This window comes from Heterocephalus glaber, unplaced genomic scaffold, assembly GCF_053883595.1.
Source record: "Heterocephalus glaber isolate CG9 unplaced genomic scaffold, H.glaber_assembly_v1.0 deba00001689, whole genome shotgun sequence".
Classification (NCBI taxonomy): Eukaryota; Metazoa; Chordata; class Mammalia; order Rodentia; family Bathyergidae; genus Heterocephalus; species Heterocephalus glaber.
The window spans coordinates 2,679,744-2,706,559 of record NW_028258414.1 but is presented as its reverse complement, the minus strand read 5'-3'; the positions used below and the strand labels follow the sequence as shown (position 1 = coordinate 2,706,559).

General features: G+C 46.8%; 1 protein-coding gene and 1 long non-coding RNA gene across 3 annotated transcripts in view; one reads left to right on the top strand and one right to left on the bottom strand.

Annotated features, from left to right (window-relative positions):
- The window catches only part of Myo1e (myosin IE), a 184,260-nt gene that overhangs the window by 32,471 nt on the left and 124,973 nt on the right, over window positions 1–26,816 (top strand). The gene's annotated exons all lie outside the window — the stretch shown is intronic.
- On the bottom strand, window positions 17,217–25,684 carry LOC110344146 (uncharacterized). The gene is made up of 4 exons (XR_002386480.2): window positions 24,122–25,684; window positions 20,904–21,056; window positions 18,990–19,031; window positions 17,217–18,893 (listed from the first exon to the last, which is right to left on the bottom strand). It is a non-coding gene; the product is annotated as an uncharacterized LOC110344146 (long non-coding RNA).

Genomic DNA, 26,816 nt, shown 5'->3' with positions numbered 1-26,816 from the left:
AACTTAATGACTTAGTGAGGCCCTGTCTCAAAATAAAAAACAAAACAAAAACGGGGACAGGGGATATAGCTTAGCATGAAGGTCCTGGTTTCAATTTAAAAAAGTAACATTTTGGAATAATTGGAGGATAATTCTAAGTGCCTAGAAACTATCATTTGCTATAAGCTCATAAAAATGGTGGCAGACAGGACATTCGTTAGGTTTCTTTTGTATCCACCACCAACCTCTGCCTAGTTGCTCTGTTCAGTGTCCTCTGTGTCCATATGACGTGCCACTCCAGCGGGTGTTGTTGGAAAAGTCCAGTTGCTGTCTTCTGTGAGGCTGTACTGGTTCCAAAGTGTGGACTTAAACATTTGGTGGGCTCTAGGAGGTATTCACTCTTGTGGTTGAACTTTCAAGTATAAATATTATAGGAATTAAGAGGGAGAAAAACCGGAGGCTGAAACCCAGGCAGGAAGAGAGCCGATGTAGAAGGAAGAGGGAGTCTGTGTCCTAGAGGAAGGGTGCACAGCGCAGGGTTGCGAGTAGCTCCAGGACTGTGCTGCAGGGTGGAGGTAGCTAGGGGGAAGTTTTACTGTGCGAACAAGACTGGCAAGACGTCGGACTACAGTAGAAAGAAGATAACGATTACGCCGGAGAGCTAAAGCAGAAACTCAGAAAGCAAGCTGTGGAATTGGGAGGTAGGATCTCAGAGTTTAGAAGAATTGTGACACGTTTAGTGGGTCATCCTTAGCTGGTGTTTACTAAGCTGCAAGCAGCTAGTGCAATTACCATGGGCGGCCATCCCAGTGAAATATTACCACACTGAGTCTTCAGGAAAAGAACAATTTGGAACTCATATCTCTCCCCAGCTCGACTTCTTATTTCTTTTTGAGGGGTATGGAGCAGCGTGGGGCAGCAGGATAGAAAGAAACACCTGATGGAAAAACAGCATGGGGGCCCATCCTGACAGTGGAGTCAGCTCCATCCATGGAAAGCCAGGACAGTTGATTCCAGAAATCTCTATTGTTCAGGAGTAGTGTAAAGCTCTGCCCTGAGAGATGGGGAAATTTAGTTTATGTGGATTCAGCTCTGGACAGGTGAATGATAATTCTGCTGTGGATTCGTAGTACAGGGAATGCTCCAGCTTGTCACTAGACAGCTGGTGCTGGTCACATTCATCTATCTAAAGGAGATGCGTGACACCATGTTACCCCCAAAATAATCAGCCTTGAAAACAGATGAAAAATGCCAGCCCCAAGCACTTTGCCTTATCTGCCTTACAGAGTGGCCACCAAGCAAGAGAATAGGGAGGTACAGCCTTCCGCATGGCCCTGGCCATCACCATGGTAATGACCAGCTAGGGCTTTCTTTCCTGGTAGGTCTTATTTTTGGGGAAACACAGTATCTCCCCAGTGACTACCAAATAATGTATGTCTCAGATCTGTTTGCTTACTCTTTCCCTTCTAATGGCGAGTTATAGTTTCAAAATATTTACTTTTAATTTTGAGAAGGTCAATATGTTTGTAAGAGCCATAGAGAAGCCCAGAATTCATTTCCACCAACTTGGCTGCATTCCTGCCTGTAGTAATCCCACCACACTCAGCGGCGCACAGGGGAGGCAGGGGTGAAGTGAAGGCTTGGAGTTCTCTTTTCTCTGACTGTGAGCAGATGATTTAACACAGTTCCTTATCTGCCAGTTGGATAATGTCTGCTCTTGTCTACTTCCACTCACGGGGTTGTGGGCGAGCACTGTAAAATTGCAGGGTACTTTTTGCTTTGAAATTTAATTTATACTCAGATGTCAATTCTGAGCTGGAGCCTGGATGCTTGGCTAAGAAAGAGCTTTGGGGCTTCATTCTCTTTGAATTAGCCCTACCTTATCCTTACTTGCAAATGAAACTTTCTGCTTCCTTTCATGTCTTTGAATATCACCTCTACCCTGCAATAATAAAAGACAATGACAAGTAGTCAGATCAAGCTGTGAAATTATAGAATTGTAGAACCAGAGCTGGCTACATGTAAAGAGAAAAAGCGATCTGGCTAATTCTCATCAAGATAAAAATGACCTATTGCTCTATCAGGATTATTTAGATTTTTTTTAAAGAGATGTGCTGCTAAACTGTCCACCTAAGTAAACCTCAGGTTGTGCGGGCATCTGCAGCATTAGTAATTTGGACTAATTTCTCTCTAGCTCGATGACTTGGTGATGTGGGAGTGATGTATCTACAATAATTCCATGTTTTAAAAGTCTGGAGCGGGTATAGTGGCACACGCCTATAATCCCATCACTCAGGAGACTGAGGCAGGAGGATTGGGCTACATAGTGAGTTCAAGGCCTGTCTCCAAAAAAGGGGAAAGTCTGAGGCTGATGTTGACAGTCAAATTGATTGCATTCTATAGATGAGAAAGCCTGTCTTGTCTTTTTCTTACCGTTTGTATATAATGTTCTTTTCTTCCATCTCATCCTAAAATTGGGGCAGTTGGTTGGTCTGACGTGTTGCTGACCTCAGACTGCACACATCAATGATCTTCCCTTAGTTCAGAGATGAGTTTCCTCTAATTGTAGGTGGTGTTTGAAAAGAAGGTGGTCATGGTGTGAGATGCCAGTCTCTTTGTACCAATTCTACAATATAGTGACCCAGTGACCCTTGGACTGGACAAGACTGCTCTTACCCTTGGCAGGATTCTCTTCAGTTAGTTCATCTTTGTTAATTCTGCCAACTTCTGTGGGCTACAATGACCTACTCTTCCACAGTTGAACAAAGCCAGGTGCAGTCAATGCATAAATGGATGAGCCTGGCTGTGTTTCGATAAAACTTTATAAAAACAAGCGGCAGGGCTGGATCAGGCCCAAGGGCTATAGTCCCTTGGTCCTTGTTCTGCAGAATTTTCATAAAGATGGGAAAGATGCGCTGACAGTTTGAAATGTGATGGGAAATGCTATTATAATACTCTTCAAGTTGGATCAAGGATACAGGGATTTTTAAAATAGTTTGCTTAGGAATTTACCTACAAGAGACTGCTTTTATAGTATGATATTGTCCAACACTTCCTTACATTGTGTAGCTACAGACTGAATTAGGCAAAAGGTAGGAACAGACCTCGGGGATATTCAGAGGTATTTACTTTTCAAAGTAATTGTTCTGTATGCTTAGTCTGCCATTTATTTTTACATTTCACTGTCAATTTGAATTAATACCACTGACCTAATGCCAGCTAACCTCTTTCTCCCAGAATAAGACTTAGCCAGCAAATAATCAGCCTTGAAAACTAGAGATCAAAAGTGCCAGCCCCAGTCAGCCTGTCCTTGACTTACCTGCCTTACAGAGCAGCCGTGGAGCAGGAAAGAGAATAGTGACGGGGCTGGCATTTTTTGATCTCTCATTTCCAAGGCCGATTATTTTCCAGCAAGGTCTTATTTTCAGGGAAATGGGGTATGGACCACTCTTGGAGCTAAAACTGGGTTGGAGCAAGAACAAGGAAGGACTGGGAAAGGCAAGTTTACCTTAAATGCTCCTAGAAGTCAACAGTAGGTACCTTGAGAAGCCCTAGCTGCTTGATTTTTAAGATCTTCAATTACAGTACTTTGATTCTTAACCTAAAAAAATTCTCTTTCAGCCATTTCAAGCCATGTGGAATATCTATTACTGCTTAGGAATTTGCTGTGGTTTCATTGACCATGGCCCCAGACTTTGGAATATGTATTAATTTATCTGGGCAGAAAGTACAGAAATCCACATGCAGAATAAAGTGAACTTTATGCTCAAGCAGAATATTGAAGCTGGGAATGATTAATTCTTAAAAAACGAACCATCCACATTAATAAATATTGAAGTCTAAGAAAGTCATTTTACAGTTTGCCTCCTAAAGTACTGAGGGAATTTGATTGACTTCCCGTTTAAAAGTGAGGGTTGTTATTTTTTTTTTCCTCCTATGAACAATATTTGTTGAGAGTCACTGGTCAATTATTAATCTGCATCCCAGTGTTTCATGTTTGAAATACCAGTCTACCCTGTCCATGGGGATTTGATCTCACGCTGTGATCAGCAGAGGGTTCTGGGAAGTGAGAATAGCTGTGGTTTGCTCTTTTAAAGACCTCACGAGAGAATCAAAAAAGCGGTGGTTATATACAGGAAGTCAGACTGCTCAGTGTCTGACAGCTGGCAGTTCCCATACCAAGTCATATGATGCCGCCAACCTGGAAGGAAAACTACATTGTGGGAAAGTTTGGGTGGGCTTTTCCACCTCCTCTGCTTTTCAGAGGTCCTAGAATACCCTTTAAAGTGTTCCTGCAGCCCTTTGGAGCAGATGTCCAAATCACTTTTGGTTTGGAGCTGCTCCAGATGTCCCTATTCAGAGTCTTGGGTCCATTTTCCCCACCAGTGCACATGCCAAAGTTGCCAGTTGGCATCTGATGAATCAGACGGGTCCTAAAGTTCGTGAGCTGTCTGGCCCTGCTACGCACCACTTCCTAGCCAAGTCCTGTGTCAGATGGAGAGGTCAGGACCATGCTGAGGTGCAGCACACAGACCTGCCGTGAAGCTTGACCCCTAGAATGCAGGTTCCCCAGGGGGAGGGCATCTTTCTGTGCCTCCCACCCATCAAGGAATGCATTGAATGTTAGTTACCACTCTTATTAATGATATTTGGAACTTATTATTTATCCTAGTTGCCCTTACACTCAGGTTCCATTGGGAGTCCTTCTCCTTACCTTCTGTGGATGACAGGAGTCTCTGTGAAGCAGGTTGTGCTATTATCAACAGAGTTCTGGGCTCACGTTCTGATCCTGTCCTGACTGGCCACATGCAGAGCTGCTACATCTCTTGAGTGAATTTCCGCACCTGTAAGCTGGGGTGCTAAGCTCACAGAGTTGAAGTGGGTGGTACATCTCTGCCTGGGGCTGCTTAGGATCTGAATATAAGCCATCCCACTACCTGCTTCTCCAGTGTCCTGAGTGTTCTCGTAGCCTAAGTGCTTAACCGTGTGAGTGTGTTGTATGCTCTGCCCTGCAGCCCTCTGCAGATAGCTCAGTATGTGAAATCGTCTGTCCAGAGGACGTGTGTCTAGCAAGTTTGTCACAGTGGCTGGATATCCTGTTCACCTTGATCAAGGCATCAAGTTCACATCTGAATAGCTGGAGTTGTGCACCTCTTTTAAGTCTCCATGTCTGGTCTTCCTAGAACTTCATGTCATAAGAAGTGGAGAATCACCACCGCCACCATCTCTGGGGTTTAGAGGTGGTAAGATGGGCTCGCTGACATGTGGGTCGTGTTCTTGTCTCCTGCAGAATCTCTCTGGCTGCCCACACTCCCGGGGAGTGGCACAGGACCAAGCAGAAGGCGACTTCACAGTACACTGTGCTGCTCCCACCTCGTGCCTTTGGTTTGAGCAGAGGCCAAATTCTGCAGGCCTTTTTCCCACCCAAGAAACACGCAGGGGGAAGACTTTCCCACCCTCTCTGCTCGCACCTCAGTCCCTTGGCCCTGTGCCTGCCTGCTGGGTGGGGTGCAGTGCAATTAGGAATTCCCTTGACTTCACTCCTTCCCTCGCTCCCACCCCCGGGACGACAGCGTGTCCCTTCATTTCTGCGTATAAAGATACCTCGAATCTGACAGCTTTACTTGGCTCCACAGCTACCACCCTCATTCTGTGACCCAGCATGCCGAATCTGGTCTAGGATGGCATGGAGTGTTCCTAACTGGCGCCTACCTCCAACCTTGCCCTCTACCTTCTCCACATAGCTGTGCTGTTTGTAGACATGTGCAAACATTGGCATAATGTTTACTATGTGACAGCATAGAAGGGAATATTTAGGACTAGATTTCCTGGAATATTACAAAATACCTTTTTATTTAAAGATTTGTTTGTTTGTTTGAGGTGCTGGGGATGGAACCCAGGGCCTCTCATACACTAAGCAAGCACCGTACCACTGAGCTACGCTACTAGCCTGACAAAATGGCTTTACAAAATCAGGTGTATGGCAGGAGTGTAGCTCGGGTAGATAGAGCACATGAGGTGTGGGGTTCAGTCCTTTGTAGCGTTGACCCAAGGTGCCTGGATGATCGGTACAAGGGAATGGGAGGCATGCGTGCAGGTGGAAGGTCAGATTGGAGGCTTCTGAGTGGAGTTCTGCACTCAGTGAAAGAATCAAGTAGGACAATACTTTCCCAGAAAAGGGAGATGATATCACTTTAGTTCTCTTCCTGCTGAGACCCCACACAGGAAGCCTGCCCAAGTTTCACTTCCTAGGATGTAGGAAGCTGTGGGACTGAAGCCTGGCAGTCAGGATTGTCCTTAATGGTTTCCTGATTGGCTGTTTTACCGAACCTTTTTGCATACATTAGGGAAGTGGGTGGGATGATCTCAGCCATTTAGCCAGTAAAAGACTGGATTTTTTTTTTGTTTTTTTATACCTGGGATTGACTGAACCAGGGCCTCACATATTCTCTGCCACTGAGCTACTTCCTTAGTCCCTGGATGCTTTTCAGTTGTGTCCTCTCTACTCTATTGACAAGGGAGGGCTTTGTGTAGCAATTACATCATCTTTAATTACAACACAGCTAAAAAATATAGAAGCAGCAATGCCTATTTTAACACAAGAGGAACGTCCATACACAAAAATAGAATGATGTATTTACATCATGAAATGTAGACGTGTTGTGTGGGAGTCACTTGGGCTCAATGCATTATTTAAAAATCAGCAGTTATCACCTGTTTGTGACACTGAAAAATACCTCGTGGTTTTGACTGGAAAGGTGGGTTCAGGCTGACCACCCAGCTAATTCTACTGTGCATTTTTCCAGAGGAAGTGAGAATTATTTGTATGTTAAGGGAAATATATAGTCCTCTGGGTTTTTTTCTTTTTCTTGCTCTCTTCCTTTTCTTTTTTAATGTAAGCACTTGGTAATAAAAATGTGCCTAAGTAGGTGGGGAACATTTGGGTTTGGTTATAGTTTGGTGCCCGGAGCATCTAAGATCATGAAGAATGTGTGTAGACTTTCCTTCTTAACGTTATTTGCAAAGTTCCACCTGTGGCCTCCTCTGCTTTCAGAAGACTCTTGATGCCCCTGCGTTCAGGTTCATTGTAGGTCCTGGTTGTTGTGGGTCCGGGAGGTCACAGCTAGAAGGGGCAGAAAGGTCAAACCCCGTCCCCCATTGGACGCGTGAGAGCACGGAGACCAGATATCGTGAGGACATGGAGTCCAGATATCGTGAGAACACGGAGTCCAGATACCTCGCGCCCAAGACTTGGCAGAGCTAATGCAGGGTCGCTGCGGATACCATGGGGTGGGCACCTGCTTCCAAGCTTGGGACACAGCAGTGTTCACCCAGCCTGGGCCAATTTATGGAGGAAACGATGGCTTAATTTTAATTCCAAAATGATAAAAAGGAAATGCTGCATTCATTTGAAAAATAACAATACCTTCATGGGAAAGAGCAATTGAAGTGATTAGACCTGTATATCCCCCTCCGTGGTGGAGCCTCAGGCATGTTAAGCACACTCTCTGCCACTGTGCTATTCCCCTATTCCCCTTTAGTGCTCATTTTTTAGAGGATATGTTATTGAATTATCAAACTCCAGAAAAGTCTTGAATTGAAAAATACAAACCCTCTCAAATAGTGCTTTGCAGTGGAGACAGGTGCAGTCAGCTGATCTCACCCCCCACTGACAGGGATTTAAAGTCATTTCTATAAAATCCCTGGTAATGTCATTTGGAGAGCTATTGGCCCCTAATAACCAAAGGTAAATCAAGTTAGTTTAAGTTGGTAAACCCTGTGGAGAAGAAGATGATAGTTCCTCAGCCAAAAGCCTTTTTTTTTTCCTAAAAAGCTTTATAATGCTAAAAGCAAATAAGAAATTACAACTGAGATAATCTGAACTTTTCTTAATGCCTAAATCGCTTCCTAGTGGAAGGAAGGCCTTACGGAGTGTTTTTCACCTCTTTAGAACACACAGCTCCATTTCACTCCTGGGTCCTCTTCATCTGGAAGTGTTGGGGGTGCCCTTGGGCACCCATTGGATGGGTGCCTCAGGGCCTACTGGGTGCTCGCTGGGGTGGGGTGGGGATAAACACAGGCAGGAGAAGCTCTGCCCAGCAGCACCTCCAGCGAGTCAGAGACAGTTGCATCCCCGATGCCCCCCACAACTGCCTACCTCCCCAGACAGCCTGATTTTACACCCCGACCCGGAAGCAGGTGTCTGTGAAACTCTGAATGGTTCTGTACCAGATTCCTTACAAAGCTGATGGGCACAGGGGCGGCCCCCTTTCTGGTTGTACCCCTGAGCTTTTAGGGGTTTTCCCACTCAGAAATAACTTCTCATATCTAACTCAGGATTTCGCTGACACTGTTCCTGTTGTGATTACAGACATGGGACACTGTGCTGCAGTTACCTTGGGCTTCTGACAGTATAAATGTCACTCTGCCCTCCACATAGACATCTGTATCTGTCCAGCTTGATGTTGTGCTCTCTGGCGTCTGTTGGGCAAGCTTTCCTCCTCTGTTTATGGGTTGTGTTCATAGTGGGGTGTGGGAGGGTCCTGTGCTTGAGGATTGAACCAGGCAGAAAGGCTCCTGCTGGCCAGAGTAGACCCTGAACCTCAGGCAGTGCAGGATTCTGTCTTCATCCTCCAGCTGGTGGCCACTCCTGTCTCCGGCACCAGTAGGTAATAGGAGGTGACAGCACCACAGGTCTCTGGCCGCACCTTCTGTCCCAAGCTTGCTGCTTTCATGCAATCAGCCATTGTCCCTCCGGTCCTTCACTTTCAGTGTGGATATGAATTTCCTTGTTGAAATGATTTCCTTACATATCATATCTACACATTGCCATATTTCATTAAAACTGAGACTCTTGTTTTGGAAACTGATATTTGTTGTCTGTCTAGTTGTCATAAATGCACCACAACAACCTTTATTTGGGTTTTGTTTTGTTTTTATGAGACAGGGTCTTGCTATGTAGTTCAGACTGGCCTTGAACTCACACCGGTCCTCCTGCCACAGCCTTGGGCCACCACGTCTGGCAAAAAGCACCATTTCTTAATACACTTTTAAAAAGGAAAAATACTGCTATCTTAAGACATTCTATCAATTGGAAGATAAATTCTGATTTAAGATGTGTTAAATGCAAGAAAAAATAAAAACAACAAAAATGTGCTTTTTGAAATCAGTAAAATCTGGGTCATGACTTAATTCGATTTCACTTTCCCTCTGACAGAGCTACTCTTGTTTTTAAAACAGCCAGGTAGGCAGGGTGATTTTCTTTCAGCCCATCATAGCTCTCTGGTTTCCTTCTTACCCAGGCTAGGTAAGCACTTCAAACTTTAGAAACATTTGACTAAACACTCATGTGATCTGGATTGTTAGCCACAAAAGGTTTGGCCTTTTGTGTCTAAAAATGAGGTGGGGTGGCTGGGGATTTAGCTCAGTGGTTTCACCACCTGCTGCACAAGTGCAAGGACCAGAGTTCCATCTCCAGTACCAAAAAAAAAAAAAAAAAAAAAAAACCCAAAAGGAGGTGGGTTTCTTTCATTCTTTTTTTGGTACTGGAGATCGAACTCAGGACCTTGAGCTTGCGAGGCAGGCACGGTGCCACTGAGCTAAATCCCCTGCTGAGACCATAATCTTAAGTGAAAGAAACCAGACACAAGTTTAAATATCACATTGTTTCTCTTGTGTGAGAAACCGGAAATGTAAATAAGGAGCCAAATAGAGGATAGAGATTAAGAAGTAGGAAGGGGACTAAGAGATGAGGGGAGGGGAGGGGAGGAGATTTGAAGAAAAAAAGGGAAGGAAATGGAACCAGCTTTGGCAAGTAGGGAGGGGAAGATTGGACAGAGGGGAAGAAAAGGGGAACAGAACCAGGAATTAAGATGCGTTAGGTGTAGTGCACATCCCCCACGAGAAATGCGATCATTATGTACCAAACATGTACTAATAAAAAATCGAGAGTTAAAGAAAACCCACCTTACTAGAGCCCAGTTCACATCGGCTGAGAAGGAAGATGGTGAGAGGTGACCAATGAAGGGGAGAAGGCAGGAAGGGTCTTCCTGTTGGGAGATAGTGCTTTTAGGTTATAGGTTTCCCTTGGCTTGCAATCTTTCCGACAATCTCTGATGTTCTTGCATACTTCTGGTGATAAAAGAATGCATTGTCTAGGGATGGAGATTTAGCTCAGTGGTTCTGACACCTGCCTCGCAAGTTCAAGGTCCCGAGTTGGATCCCTGGTACTAAAAAAAAAAAAAAGAATGCATTGTCTAACAAAGGAGCAGCTAAAGTTTTCAGAAATGTCAGGGCAACTGCATTTCTTTTTTAAAAAATTAATTTTTAGCCCAGGATTTAGCTCTGTGGTTTTGCCGCCTGCTGCGCAAGCGCAAGGACCCGAGTTCGATCCCCAGTACAAAAAAAAAATTTTTTTTTAATTTAGTACATTTTAAATTCCAGTACATAAGGATCGCATTCACCGTGAGGAGTCGGTCCGCACACATCACACACCTTAATTCTCTTTACGTCCCGTCCCCTCCCTCCATTTATTTTGATTTGTAAAAAGAATAGTATATAATCGTTGATTTTCTTTTGAAATTGGAATACACATGGTCTACCACAGAACGTCCACGTTTGAGCTGAAACATCTTTGTGACGTTTTCTCATGCGGGCTGGATCCGCCTCCGCAGAGGGCCCATCCCTGCGAGCCTTTCCGACCTGGCCTCGCGGCCGCCTCTCTGCTGAGACACAGAGGAGATGGACCGGAAGGCCGACAGGCCGGGTTTCGGCCCGGGGGTGCAGTTTGCTCACGGTGTAATCCCGAGTGCCTCCTCACCTGGTGGACGCGCAGCCCTCAGTACCATGGTGGCGGGTAGGAAGTGCTCCAGGGACTCCCGAGGTCTCAGATAGCGTTCTGGTAGCTGCTGCTCCTCCTTACCCCCAAACTCAACTAACAAAAACAGCTTCCTCCTTTTTAACTTCCTAATTTCTTTCTTTTTTTTTCTTTTTTTTCCAGTTTTTATCTTTTATTTGTATGTGTTGCAGTACGTAACAATTATATTCCTTGTGGGGAGTTGGTACATGTACATAACACAACTCTCAGGGAAGAGAAAGCATGCGATATTTAAGCTTGTGTATTTATTTCACTTAACATTATGGTCTCGTGGTGTCATTTTCCCACAAATGACACAAATTTATCCTTCTTTATGGCAGAGTAGTACTCCTTTGTGTATAAATCCCACACTTTCTTACCATTCATATTTTGAGACATATAGACTGCTTCCAAGATTTAGCTATTATGAATTGTGCTGCTATAATCATGGATATGGGTACATCACTGTGATAGAATGTCTTTTTCTTTTTTGCGGGGGGTGGGGGTGGGGGGGGTACCGGGGATTGAGCTCAGGACCTTGCGCTTGCAAGGCAGGTGCTGGAACCACTGAGCTAAATCCCCGGCCCAGAATGTCTTTAACTCTTTTGGAAAGATACCTAGAGGGGAATAGTTGGGTTGAATGGAATTTCTATTTTATCTTTTTTTTTTTAAATTGGTACCAGGGATCGAACTTGGACCTTATGCTTGCGAGGCAGGTGGTGGAACCACTGAGCTAAATCCCCGGCCCTGTTACTAGCTTTCTTGATGACAGCCATTCTGTTTGGGATAAGCTGGAATCTCAGTGTTGTTTTAATTTGCATTTCTCTAATGACCAGCGATGTTGAACATTTTTTCATGTATTTATTGGCCAGATGTAATTCTTCTGAGAAGTGTCTGTTCATTTCATGTGCCCCTAACTTCCTAATTTCTTTTTTTTTTGGGTACCAGGGATTGAACTCAGGACCTTGCACTTAGTGAGGCAGGGTGGTGCCACTGAGCTACATCCCGAGCCTTCCTAACTTCCTAATTCTATAAATGGACGCACATCTTCTGGTCCTATAATTTTGAAGCCCTGATGCAATTTGGGGGGAATTTCAATCTTCCGCTTGATTTCTGTATCCGGTTACCAAGTTCCATTCATCCTATCCTGTTAGGATTCTTGTAACTCCCTCAGTTTAATAATTACAAAACTCTGCTACCTGGTCTCCTGGCCTTAGCATTTCCAGGACAGTGTAGTGGGAAAAGCTGAGACGTTAGCGGTCATCTGCCTTGTGTTCAAATTCTGATTCCATCCTGTACAGGAGAGGGTGGGCGAGACATGGAACCATTTTGACACTTACCTCCCGCGTACACTGAGCACTCCTAGTCAGGAAACGTGAACTCCCAATTCTGAAACTTTGTGAGCGCCTATGCGACTCCACAGGTGGAAACTTCACACCTGACCTCGTGTGATGGGTCGCAGTGAAAACACAGGTGCACTAAAAGTGGTGCATAAAGTTACCTTTGGGCCATGTGTACTTGGTGTAGACTAGGTCCACATCTCAATGTGCACATGCCAATATTCCAAAATCTGAAAAAAAATCCAAATTCAGAAACTCCGCCATAGTTCTGCTCCCGAGCACTTTGGATGAGGGCTCCTAAGCCAGAGCCTGCCTGCTGCTTCCTGGTGATTGCTGGATGCTGACGTAGGGTTGTACAATAATTTCTGGAGCAGAGTGGCTACACCCAAGGTGTTCGTTAAATGCCAGTCATCTCCTGTGTCCCCTCCAGCTCATTTTACGTGTGGTGACCACATGGACTCACGACGCACAGTCTTAATTAAGCAGTATCTTGGTTAAAAATCTTCAGGGATTCCTCCTTTCCTACTGGATGGGTCTGAACTCTTCTTCCTGGCTGAAATATAGGACCAGCTTGGGTATGTTAGAATTCTGGCTCTGTGACTTGGGCGGATTCCACAGCCTGTCTGTGTTGGTTTCCCCATCGCTACGGTGGCAGTGAGAATAATAGTACTTGCCTCGTACGTACAGTGATGAGGGTCAGTCAGGAGGACTGATCAGTCAGGCCCATGGAGGACTTTGCCACTTCTACCTGCTTCATGGCCTCACCTCATCGTTCATCCTTCATCACCAGTAGGCTACAGACAAGCCCATTTTCTCTCCCAAAGCTGTGCCCTGATCCGTGCAGGGCTTGGTGAGTGGGAACTTCATCTGACCCCAGACTTCCAAGCCAGCTCTGTCTCTCTGGTAGGCAGATGGAGTCCTCAGGCTGGGCACACTGTTTTTAGAGTCAGGAGACCACCTTCAGTCATCATCTTTTGTATTCCACTAGTCCATTTTTGTGTGTTGTTTTGTTTTTGCTTTGTGTTTTGTGGTACGAGGGAGGGGCTCTGCCACAGAGCCGCATCCCAGCCCCAGCAGTTGCCCTCTATTTCCTTGTCTTTCTGAGACAGGGTCAGCCTGGAATCTGCCTCCCCCCATGGCTGGTTTACAGGCAAGCACCCCCACCTGCCTGCGATGGAGGCCCCCATGGGGCTCTCTTTCCACATTGTTTCCCCTGCTGGGTTTACCTTAGTAATCGTGAATTTGGAATTTGCCTTGAGGATCTTAGATGTTGTCAACACTCATGTCCAATTAAATGCTTAGTTACAAGCTCTGGGCCCTTTGTCAGGTTTTTTCTTCGGGGAAGGAGAGAGTGAGAAAGGTACATCTTACCACGGGGCTCCAGTCCAACTTTTGGAACTGCCTGATGGCTTGTCTGTTTGCCTCAGTGGGCTGTGCGCCCTAGGAGGGCAGGTAAAGTACCTGTCTTGGTCCTCCCTGGGTCCCAACTAGTTCCAGTGTGTCTGGCACATCATAGGTACTGGGTGCTTGGCTGGCTGGCTGGACACATGGACACATGGAGTAAGACTGGAATGTATAATGCTCTACTTGGCATGTCAAATTACACACATCAGATGCACCTTTTCTCTGCCTAGTGGAGAAGCCAATTCTGGCAAAATTATTACTTAGCAATCAGGAATACCCTTGGACTACTGTTTTATTTAGCTCTGCTGCTTATCAAGCTATGGGAAGTTAGTTATGAGCATTTAGAAGCTGTATCTTAGCAATACCACCTTCTGCAGGTACATGGGCTGATTCCAGATTTATTTCCCTACTATAGTTTGAACTTTTAGCATGCATTATTTGCTTTGTATGAGATCTTCCCTACCTCATGCAGTGCTTTCATAGAAATATTGAAATGGACGGACCTTGAAGACTTCGTGTAACCTCTGTGAAGTCTGCCATTGAAAGCAAGATACTTGGTATCCAGTCACCCATGATGAAGTCAATTTTGTAATTCAGAGATGAGTTTATATTGGCAAGAAGTGCTCAGGGATAAAATAGGATAAATGTGACCAGGTGTAAGCGCTCACATGGTTGTAACACCAGAGTTTCTCCTGGCTTTTCTCTCCCTCTCCCTCTCCCTCTCCCCTCCTCTCTCTAACACTGCTGGGAACAGAGTGCCACACATTTTTGGCAGGCTGAGGGATCGGTTAATTAGCATTTTGGCCTCTAGTCTGGAGTGGAGTGTAGAATTGTTTGTGATGGGTGCTGGCTGTCTAGGAAGCCTTTGAAAGCGGAGGACAAATGGCCTTGCTCTGCCCTCAAGGACTTTTATGAGGGTCAGGTAGCCTTGGCAAGGACTCAGGGCAGCGATTTGGCTTCAGTAAAGCCCACCACAGCCGCCCTGTGGCAGAGCAGAGTGGCAGGGCAGAGTGGCCACCCTCCTGGATACGCTGAATTCTTAATACGGTGAGAGGTTATTGTGCTCCGGCCTGAGACTTTCCCCTTGGCTTTTTTCCCTTTCTTTGCAAGTTTGTTAGTCTGACAGCACTTCTCTTCCGGGGCTTTTCTGTTGCCCATGCTCAGAATCACTATGAACCAAGCCACCCCGGTCCTTAATGGTCCACTGGTGGCTCAGTGCATAGTGTTTCCCTTGTTGATGACTCTCAGTCTCAGTGTGCTGATAGTATTTTCATTAACAGCATTGAAGCATTATTTGTAAAGGCAGAGTGTTCAAGAAAGAAATCAAGTGGATAGTTTTTGACAGAGGTAGGAGCTGTGTGCTGACTAAGGCTTTGGGAGCTCACGTAGCAGAGAACCCAGGCAAGAACTTATAAAAAGCATTGTGAGCTGGTCACACTACTGAGCATGGGAACAGCCAGCTAGGTGGCTGTCAGGAGCTTGAACAAATTGGAGCCTCTTTCCAGACTGGAAGTTATTTAGTTCAAACCTTTCTTTGTAAATTGAGCCAGCATTGAAAAATCAGATTCCACATAAAAACCAAGGTTTCCAGCTTCTAGAAAATCAGACCTGACAACCCGAGGCCCTAGTCTCCCCTGGTAATTATCAGCTGCAGGTGTGGGGTAGCTGGCTCTTCCTCGGACCCGTCACCTCCTGTCCTGTTATCAGCTTTGACACGACCGATGTTGTAGGCCAGATAGTGTTTGTCGTGGAGGGTCTGTGCTGTGCAGTGGAAGATGTTTAGCTGTACCCCTGACCTCCGCTCCTGAGAAAATAGTACCTTCTTAGTGTGATAACCAGATCCTGCCAAAAGTCCCCCGAGAGCAAAATTGCCTCCTAGTGAAAACCACTAGGTAGCGCAGGAGTCTTGAGTCTTTCCACTATAAATTTCTGGGGTTGAGAATCCACTGATCTGGCCTGGGTCTTCTCCCGTGGCCAAGCGGCAGCGTGGCATTGGCCATTGTGAATGCCACCTCCTGCAGACAGAGGACCAGGGCAGGCAAGCCAATCAATAGATATTAATTCCAGGATGTGGGAAAGAGGGATGCTAAGGATACTATGTTAACGATAGTCTAGGAGGAACCCTATAGTGTAACATTGTTTTCCTCCAAAGGAGATTCTTTGTATCTATTTGCTCATCGTTCTCTCCACCATTGTATAAAATAGTTCAGGCACGTAGTTGCCATTAAATGGCTGAGTGCACACAGAATCTAGACAGAAACAAGACTTGAACTTAGGCATTCAGGAGTCTATCGCTGCACCTTCTGCAACCCCAAACACACTAACTGCCCTGTCTACCCTGGGGAGACTGAGGAAGGAAAGCCTCCGAGCCGTCACTGCGCTCATCCCAGGTGCTTCTGCAGGGCAGGTTAGGTAGGCAGGAGGCCCTGCCCGCCTGCCCCTCCTCCAGTTGTCTGGGTGTAACCCAGCCAGAGCAATTAAGTCATTGTGATAATTTCATGTGGTACAGAAAGTCCCAGCCAAAAAGACCAGCCTAGGTTCCTACTTTTAGACTTCCAGGGAACCTCCCCCTCTTTTTCTCCTTCCAGTTCATTTTGATTCCTTCTATTTTTCTCTTTGTAAATGCGCCGGCCAGACAGAGTCCTAGTTTACTTAACAAGGGGCGGAGGAGCCAACACAAATTAGAATAGAGCCAGCCTTCATTTGGCAGGAGGGAGGAACACAGGGAATCATTGGAGGTCTCCAAGTACAGAAGCCTGTGATACAAAAGAGTGTGCAGACCTTGTCACAGGGGTGTGGAAATAAATGACTGCTGTCCACAGAACAGTCACTGAAGGATGATGGGGGAGGGGCAAGGGACATAGGTGTATGTACACTATTATTTCTGGGTCCTAGGGAACAATTAAATCACTGTCTTCATCTTCGGTATATAGAATTTCCTGTCCCACGGGACCATGACTTTAGACTTCTGCTGCTTCTTGAATAACAGCCTTTTCTAGGTCTCAGGTGTAATTGAGTGACTTTCTGGCAGACTGATGGCATGTCTGTGCAGTGTCCTTGATTTCCTGTGCCTCTTTTAGGTCATGTTAAGAACTAAGAGAAGCGATTCTTGCTAGACAGTATTTCAAGGCATCCTCTCTAGGAACAGAGACTGTGAGCTCACGTATGAGTCTTCCCAGACACTGCAGCCTGCATCACAAACCCCCCAGAAGACTTGTTAAAACACAGGTGGGGGCCCTTCCCCCGTGCCCAGGGCATCTCTTCCAGCAGGTCTGGGGCAAGGCCCAGGACTCTGCATTTTTTTTGGACCGGGGATCGAACTCGGGACCTTACGCTTGCGAAGAAGGTGGCGGAACCACTGAGCTAAATCCCAGGCCCAGGACTCTGCATTTCTAGCAAGATTCCAGATCTTGCTACACTCCCTTTTGTGACCCAGAATAATCAAGAATGGTGCACTAAGGGGTGGAGGTGGAGTTTAGTGGTAGAGCACTTGCGTAGCACTCATGAGGTCCTGGGTTCTAACCCAGCCCTGTGTAAATAGTGAACAGAATAAGAATAGTGCCTCACACCCTAGGTTCCCCCAGCAGTAGTGAGGACTGTCCTTCTACATCTGGGCCATTGTCTGTGATGTCCTTAGAAAATTCCCTTCCTCCCACTGGCTAAGTCATCTGCATTCGCCAGGCCTAGTCGAAGTCCCCAGTGTTCCAGGGACCCTTTTCTGACCCATTAGCAAAGATCACTTCCCTCTCTGAAGTCTTGCAGTTTGTAAAGTAAACCCTAAAATGTCATCTGTTGCCTTGGGACACATGAAGGATGATGGGTGTGTTGGTCATTTCCCTAACTGGACTGAACCATTTGATAGATGAGGATGAGCCAGGCTTATTACCACCACCCCCAACCAAGTGGATTCAACCAACTACAGATTGAAAACATTCAGGAAAAACAATTGCATCTACTGAACATTTACAGACTTTTTTTTTTATTCCCCAGATAACCCAGTATAGCAACTATACTCTGTGTCCCTAAGCCAGGCAGAGCACTAAGTGCATTGTAGATGATTTGATAATTCATTGAATGAAGCTTCAGAGTGAATGCAGAAAGCAAATAGAGGCTTTTTTACTACCAACTGGTAGAGCCTGATACATAGTGCCTAGCAGACTCCCCTCACCGTGCTTGTGCTGCAGGTGTGATTATCCCAAAGCCATTGGCCTGCCTGAGGCGGCTTTGGATTGCCTGAGCTTGGGCCTTCTGTGGTGAACGGCCTCTATCACCTGCTGATCATCTACAGTGCATGAGGGCCACTCGCTGGACCTAGGGTAGTGTGGTGGCAGGGGTGGGAGGGTATGTGTGTCAGTGTTCAGGGAGAGAAGTGGAGGGGAGGATGTTGGCAGCTATCCTGGCAGGTTGGGTGGGGCCTGACAAAGCGTATGAGGTGCTTGGTCTTTGTCCTGCAGAGAGGAAAAGCTTTTCAGCAAGGGAATGACACAGTCAGGTTTGTCCTCTGCATTCATAGTTCTGGAGACTGGGGAGAGCTGGAGGATTGTGATCTAAAACCAAGGCATCAGCTGGACCACCCTGTCTCAGAAGGCTGTAGGGGAGATGCTGATGGGAGTGCTGGTCCCTCAGCTCCTGATGTTGCCAGCATCCTTGGCCTGTAGGCAAAGGGGCATGGCTGAGAAAAAACAGTCCATGACAGAGCAGGCAGGAGGCAGGAAGCAGCGAGCCTTCCTTTCCCTTTTTATTCCATCCAGGCTGCAAACCTATTGGTTGGTGTCACCCACACCCAGGCTGGGGCTTCTCTCTTCAGTAAGTCCATTACCCACACCCAGAACTGTGCTAAACCAATCAGTAGACTAATCCAGTATCACACCTATGATCCATCCATCTCCTAAAAGCCCCACCTATGAGCACATGAGGATTTGCGGGGGGGGGGGGTCTGCCAGGTAATAAACCATAATAGCATCTGTTATCTACACAACATAAAACAATGAAAAATTAAGTCTACAGGTGAGAAGAACTGAGTTCAGTTCTTGCTTTTTGTTTTGTTTTGCTGTTGTTGTGCTTTTGTTTTCTAAAGGAGGCACTGTCTTTTGGCAAGACACTTAACTTCTCGAAGCTTCATATTCTCATCAATGAATGGGCCACCAGCACCACTCTTAGGGGACTCTTGTGTGCCAGGCCAGGCAGCAGTTAATGCCTGGAGAATCCTCAGCTCATGGTCCTGAATCGCTGTCTCTCCACTTCCCCTTCAGTTTCCTTTCTTTCTTAGAGGTTTTCTTAATCTTAGTTCTTGAGCTGTTTCTGTCATTCTGTCCCTGTGGGAACACAAAATAAACAAATAAACGTTAACCAGATTCCTCTGGAAGACTTGTTTCAAACTCATTGGAATCAGTGACAAATTGCAGACTCACCCACAGGCCTCCGTTAAGGATCTTGGGTTACAGCAAGCAAACCTGGGGCCAAAGGTGAGAAGGAAATCTCAGAATTATAATCAGGAGGAACGCAGTTCAACTTGGAGAACTAGAACTGGTACTCACTCTGTCCCTTTCCCACGCTGGCTGGTCCCCGCTGCCCAGCTGTTTCTGTCTGTCAGCTGGGGCTCCTGCTTACTAGACTTGCAGTGGGAAACAACTTTGCAAAATCTCACCCTCCCAGAGGCCAAGGCCTGGGTGCAGCTGTGGCTGGTGCGGTCAGTGAATTCATGCTCAAGTGCCACAGAGGCACCTGGAGAGGGGCTGTACCCCAGCCACCCAGCAGCCACCCGGGTGCTGTCCATTTGGGCTTAATTAAGCTGGAATAGATACTCTTGTTAGGCCTGCCCCCTCCACCTATATCTCAGTGCTCTCTATTTTCCTGCCTTTGCTGCCCACTTAGATCTCATCTTCAAATCCCTACCTAGTATTTTTTTTTGGTACCGGGGATTGAACTCATGACCTTGGGCTTTCGAGGCAGGGAGCAGAACCACTGAGCTAAATCCCTAGCCCCCTGCCCAGTACTTTTGCTTTGGAGACATTACACAAAAGAGTTACCCCAAGAGTGCAAAGACAATGGTCCAAGGAGGGGGTCCTCTCTGCAACACTGCCCATAAAAGGGAAAGCAGTAAAGTAACCCAAAAGGCCATTCCCAGAGATGTTTAGCTGAATGGCACATGAGCAAGAGACACCATCTCAGCTGTGTGTGTGACATGTAAATTACTAATATCCAGCCCACCGTCTTCAAGGACTGCAAGATGATGAGTAGGAAAGCACTTTGCAAATTGCAAGCAGTTTTGCAAATGTAAGGGATACAATGAATCAACAGTGGGAAAGATCCTTTTTACAAAAGAAGGCACTTTATATATTTAAACGCTTGGCACTCACAAGTTTAACACTTGAGGCTTTGCCAACCTGCAGGTGACTCCCTTGCAATTTGCAGTTTAGCTGATGCATTGCGTTTGTTTATTTTTTTGGTACTGGGGATTGAACTCGGGGCCTTGCGCTTGTGAGGCAGGCAGCAGCACCACTGAGCTAAATACCCAGCCTGCCCGATGCTTTGCTTTTGTTCCTTCCATAAATACGAGGACGAAAAGGAGTGAACCAGTGAAACCATAAGGTCAAAACATGATTGCTGGAGGGCCGGGGATTTATTAGCTCAGTGGTTTTGCCGCCTACTGCACAAGCACGAGGACCCGAGTTCAATCTCCAGTACCAAAAAAAACCAAACAAAAAAACATGATTGTCTTCCGTAGTCTAACTGCTCATTAAGCAGATGTTTGTTCAGTATCCTTTGTAGCCTTATCAATGAGCCCTGGGATATAGGAAAAGCATAGGATAGAAAGGTGAAAACTAGAAACATTCTATCTCACTGCAAAGACCGTAAGTGTAATCATAAAACAATTAGTGAGCTCAGTAATGTGCATTACTGAGAGGAAGTGAAAACCAGCACAGGGAAAGGGACTCAGGACCGGGTGTGTCTGAGGCTGATGCTGTGCAAGGACCTTCAGGTTACAGCCTCATTCTCTCGTTTCACCAGGAAGATTTCCACCTGAGCGAGGGCAGCTGCCCTTGGGAGGGAGATCGAGGATTGCTACGGTGACCTGTGTATTTGTTTCTCTTGCACTTACCTTGCTGAATACACACAGAACCTGGCTGTTAAAGAGCTCTGCAGTTTCCTGGGTGCAGGCTGCACCCCATTTTCAGCTCTGCCACCCTAGGGCATGGCCCACGTCTTTCCAAGCCCACAGTAGAGCTCTGGCCACCAGCTTCTAATTCGGGGTGCTGGAGGGGAAGGAGGGCTACACCTCTCCCTTCCTTTAGGAAGTGCCCTACACCACACCCTCTGCTTACCTCATCTGCTACACCAGGCCCCCGAGAATGGATTCTTTATTCCGGTGCCCAGCAAGAAGCCAGCGACCGTGTAAGTCAGGAAGGGAAGTGCGGGTCACAGGCCAGCCTCTGTCACCCCAAGCCAGCTCTTAAGAGGGGAGCCATCCTACAGCTCTGGAGAGAGGAAAAGGCAAGTCATTTTATTTTTAGTTGCACCAAGTAAAGGTTTCATTTGCATCATCATTGCATGGTCATCCTGGACTCTGTTCGTCACAGAGGCTGTGGAGACCCAGCCCTGCCACCAGACGGGGTCTGACAGCCCTTTCAGTGAGCCCACGGTGGGCCTGGTGCCCAGTGAGCCCATGTGGGGTGTAAACAGTCTCATGGGACCCAGGCTTAGGCAGGGTCACTCTGGAGCCTTGGAAAAGTTCTGCAGAGCAAGGCTGCCTAATAATCAGTCCAGAACTTAGACAAAAACAAGTTTCCTGTCTGTATTCGCCACAGAACTGCAGGCAGCTTCTCACTGAGCGTATGTGAGCGGCCCTGGCTTCTTGGCCTTCGAGGCTGCGCCTTAACGCTATCTGCTCTCCTGGCCAATCAGCTGTTTTGCTTTGTGATTTTGAGACAGGGTCTCACTGTGTAGTTCAAGCTGTCCTCGAACTCATTATGTAGTCCAGGCTGTCTTCAAACTCGAGGATCCTCCTGCCTCAGCCACCACACCTGGCTTACTGATAAGCTTTTTTAAGGTACTCCATCCTAGGATTGCCTCTCTTTCTGACTACACTACGGAGAGCAAACTCCACTTCCTGGGAGCCTCCCCCAAATCACCCACCTAAAGCCCAAATCTGTTTTTTTTGTTGTTGTTACCAGGGATGGAACTCTGGTCCTTGCACTTGCGTAGCAGGCGGCGAAACCACTGAGCTAAATCCCCGGCCCCTAAAGCCCAAATCTGTGCAGGCTTTAACCCCCTCTTCGGGGTAGGCAGTGTGGCTTCCCATCATGGTACATGCTCTTCCTCATGGCCATGGTAATGCCCCCAGCTGCTCAGCTGTGTCAGGGACACCAACTGTCCACAGTGGGAGGAGCAGGGCCGTCTGTAAATGCAGAAAATCTGGGTTCATTTGGAGTCTCCCTCGTGGCCACTGGGCCAGCTTCTTAGCCTCGCAGAGCGGTGACGCCCCGATCTGTCTGTGGAAGGTGGCAGTACCAACTTCACAGGTGGGTGAAGACTAAGTGAAAAACACACGGGAAAGTGCTTTTTCCAAATTCCAGCACTCTACCCATTGTAGGCACTTCATTCTGATTGTGACAGAGAGGTACGGCAGATTATTTTCCCAGGATTTGATTTGGGCAGAGTCAGTGAGTGGCTCCTTTTATGGCGCAGTGGCCTTCGTCGATCCGTATTGCCTTCTCAGTCCCCGCCTGCTTGTCCAGACTTGTGACGGCAGTGGACTGGGCCTGACCCACAGGCGCGTCTAGCTGGCCCGGGTCCCCACTGGAGGGTGCCAGGTGCAGTATCAGCAGAGGCCCTGGAAGGAAGGTTGCACTGCACACCAGCCATATTTTCACTGAATGGAGATAATAAAAGCAGGGCCAAGATGATTCATTTTGTGTCATCTCAGTAATTAGGAGAGATATCGGGGCGTGGAGGCACACCCCTGTGGTACTAGTTACTTGGGAGGCTGAGGCAGGAGGGTCATCACAAATTTGAGGCCAGCCTGAATGACATAGTGAGACCCTGTCTCAGTCAGTCAGTCAACCTATCTGTCTATCAGATCCATCCATCAGAGAGCCCTTTTCCTATTACCCTCCACAAAAGCTTCCCTGGGCTTCAGAGATCTAAAGGGAAACTGGAACTAGGATGAACTTTAGCATCAGCTATTCCCAAGGTCTCCAGCTTTGGGGAGGGACAGAACGGGACTCCCTGAGGCAATAGAGTAATGGCCCAGCTCTGTCCTTTGCCCCTGCCCCCTGCATACTGAAGATTGAACACAGGGACTACTGAGCTACATCCCCGGATCTTATGAGACAGAATACTGTGCTGGCCTCGAGTTTATAATCCTCCTGCCTCAGCCTGCCAAGAACCTGGAATTACAGGCTTGTGCACACATGCTGGCTGTGCCTTCTGCTCTCTGTGTGACCCTGGGCAAGTCCCTGGCCTTTACCTTCCTCGCACAGAAATTGAAAACAGGGAGCTTGTTTGCTGCTGTTGTTTTATTGACTTTGGAGCACAAGCTTGGTGCGGGATCATCCGTGCTTCTGCCTTCCTTTCCCTGTCTCTGAGCTGGTGGAGGGTCGGAGGGGAGCACAAGGCCACACCCCAGGTCCTGAGGCTCAGTCACATAGCTGGGGTTCATGGGACCAAAACTAAAAGCTTGGCTTACAGCATGGAGCTCACGTACCAAATTATGTGGCTCCTAAAAATGTCAGGCAGGGCATCACATCTCTTAGTGTGGGAACCACTAACACGGCAGGCAGCTCAGAGTGAGTCTAAGCAGGGAGAGTTCTCCCCGAGTATGGATGCCCCAGCTCTTGAGTTAAGTCCACAGGTACCTGGGGAGAATGTGAGTCTCTCTCCGGCAGAACTAGAGACGCTCTGGCCAGTCCTTAGCGTCTGCCACTGTTCCTACATTTTAAGTTACTTACTTTCAATGATGCCTTTTACATATTTATGGAATTCCTATGGCAGTGATGGCAAACCTATGGCCCGCATGCCGCAGGGGGCTGTATCATTGAAACCTCAGACGTCCTAAGGCACTTTACACTTCATTTCTCCATTGTAGACATAATAAGACCAATCCACCCCCCAGGAGTGCTAAGCACAGTGCTAGATGGATTCGGACAGAAAGAGACAGATGTCCCTGCTCACGGGCATGCGGGGTTCCATCAGGGAGTATGTCTGATTCCCATCCCAACATGCTGACTGCAGCACTAGACGTGGGTCACAGGCACGCCACGTTTCCCTCCATGGCTCGGTGACCTAGATCGTGACACCCTTTACCTGGATGAGGAGAGGGGGACCAAGCAGCCTTCGGTGACTGCCTCGAGGGTCTGGCCTTGGCCTCCCTGACTCGAAGCCCCCCTCCGTCACACCCCACCCCTCCTTCTTGTATAGCAGTGCCCGTATCAAGATGCCAGATACTTCCTGTGATTATACAGAAATTACAGTTTGGGTTGCCTGTTTCCTTAAGACTCTTAGAAAAGTGCCTTAGTTGCTTGGAAATGTCCCTAAGTCTTACCGATCTGATTGCATGCCCGTTTCAGGTGGCTTCACGGTGTACTGTTGCTGACTTTCCCCTCATCTGATCCTCATTGTGCTGGGTCTTCGCAGGTCCAGTTCCAGCAGAGGCTTTTCTCCTGCCGGGCAGGGGTCAGCCCACCTTTACTGTGATGTTCTGCTTGTATGGTATTTTCAAAGTTGGTTTGAGGATGGGGGAGAGTAAGCTACTGCAAGGATACATCAGTTGTTACGAGGGAATGGCCTAGGAGAAATTGATCAACAGTACCTCTGATTATCTCCTGATGCTATCGGAATACCTCCTGTGCAAGGCACCAGTAGGTTTCCCTAAGATTCTCCTCCTAGCCCCTCACTAACAAGTGCTTGGAGCCTGGGAACCAAGGAGCTGAAGCAAACCTTCCAGGCTCCTGTTCTGTCCCTTGTCTGTTCTGTCTGGCAGATCTTAGAGGAATTGGAATTCAGCCGATAACACAGCTGCCCCAAGTGCGAAGGAAAGTGGTTGTTAGGAACTTGATTCCTCCCAGATCCAAGAGATCTTCTCAATTATACCTCACAGTCTTCAGCACTAGCCTCACCTCCCTCCTAAGAGCCTCTTCCTCACCCCACGTGAAGTGTTGATACTATCCTGGGAGGGAGGCTGCCAGCAGGGTGCCACCTGCTCCTGGTGAGGGCACATTTCCATTTCCGGGGAATGAAGACACTTCTGAGGAAAGAGATAAGTAACTGATGACCACAAGTGGCTGTATTATGAGTGGAGTTGATCTGTTTAAAAGTGCTTAGATGTAGTTGCTCAATCTGTAGTTGTTCTTTCTGGGGCTATGGATACATTAATGTAAATTGGTAACTAAGGAAGCATTTTTAATCCTGAGGATTCACAGGCAGGCACTAGTAAATTTAAAAGAAAAAGGAAAGTATAAGACACGCCCCTCCTCCAGGAGTTTATCTCATTTCATAACTCTTTTATGGATATTATTTGGTTATCCTCCCAAGCTGGTCTATGAGCTCTTCAGTAAATACGTCAGAATCCTTCACAGTCATCCCTGAAACCAGAGGGGTGGTTTGAGAATTGCTTTCAAATGGGAACCTGGAAAACTCACATGGCTGGAAGGCGGACCCAGCTTCCAGACCAGTGTACCAGCTCATTGTCTTCAGCCGGCCTTCAGCTTCCTCTTACATCATGTGGCCCACTTCCAGGTTTCAGAGGGTGATAGCTTCCGGGGGCAGGGCTACTTCCTCTTGTGACAAAGGGAGGTGTCAGGGAAGTCAGGGTGGGGCTGGGGTCTGAGGACATCGGTGGGAAATGTGAAGAGGTTCAGAGCCCACGGTGGCATCCCTGCTGGCAAAAGCCGTGGTCTAAGTGTGTCCCGGGCAGGCAAAGCCACCAGAACAGGAACACCCCTTCACCCACGGCCTTGGTCCAGGGACTAGTCTTGCAGGAGGTACCAATGGGGAAGAACTGCTCTATATTTTCTTGAAGAAGAAACTCAAGAAGCCCTAAAGCCCAGGCATTTAACACTTAGCACTTTACCAGATGGTAAATTAGAAAGTAGCTAACCGGACTAAGGAAAACTTGCTCAAGTGCCCTTCAGCTTACAAAGTATATCTTACAAAGATCTTGCATTACATTAAAGATTTAGGGATTCTAGTCAGGATATTTAAAACCTCTTGCCCAGTGGAAGGGAGATGGTATCATATAGCTCACACCAAATTTCTGCGTCTTGCAGCTAAGCATTGAGATTATTTTTTTCTTTAAAGCAACATTTAAAAGCAATAAGAAAAAATTTTATCAATTAAAATGGAATAAATGAAGATCGGGCTGGTGTTAGTGAAATGAAATTAACTGCAGGGTTCTTTAAGTGGGGCCCTCAGGTTAGGATTCCCTGTCCTTGAAGATGAATGATTTGTGTGAACTTGGGTGTCAGCTTACCAGGCAGCCAGGGGTAATATTTCACAGTTCAGTGTGAATTATATCCCTGTTTTCTCTCCCAGTAGTCACCACTTCATTCAGTGTTTTTTTTTGGCACCGGGGATCAAACTCAGGACCTTGTGCTTGTGAGGCAGGTGGCAGAACCACTGAGCTAAATCCCAGGCTCATTCAATGTTTTTATATGGTGAAGAAATTGAATCTTCTGTCAACAAAACCCATTTTTCTGATGAAACTGTAAATATAGATTTAAATAACTAATCTGTGAACTTTTGTGTCTTAAAAAAAAAAAATCACATTTCTAGGCCTAACATAGTACCAAGCACAGGTTTTGTGGGGTGGGTTAAATGATTGACTCTGAATTACTAAATAAAAAACATGGGATGTGGTTTAGGAAAAAGACCACAAGAGCACAGTTGTTAGTAATTTTACGGATGGCATTCTTTTAATACTGCCAATTCCTGTTTGGTTTTGAATCCTGAGGAATTTTGGAATATATGACCCAATAATTTTGATCTTACATTACATGAGGTGGGGAAAGAAAAGGTGAAACTTTTAGCTTTTCACTCAAAGTATAAAACCTTCATGGGCCGGGGATTTAGCTCAGTGGCACCATGCCTGCCTTGCAAGCGCAAGGTCCTGAGTTTGATCCCAGGTACCAAGAAAAAAAAAATTCAGTAGCTGTTGAAATTACTAGTTTACTTCTGTACTTTCCCAAACGGGCCTCAGGCCAGTACCATGTGTCTGTGATACTGACCTCGGGCCGAGCTCA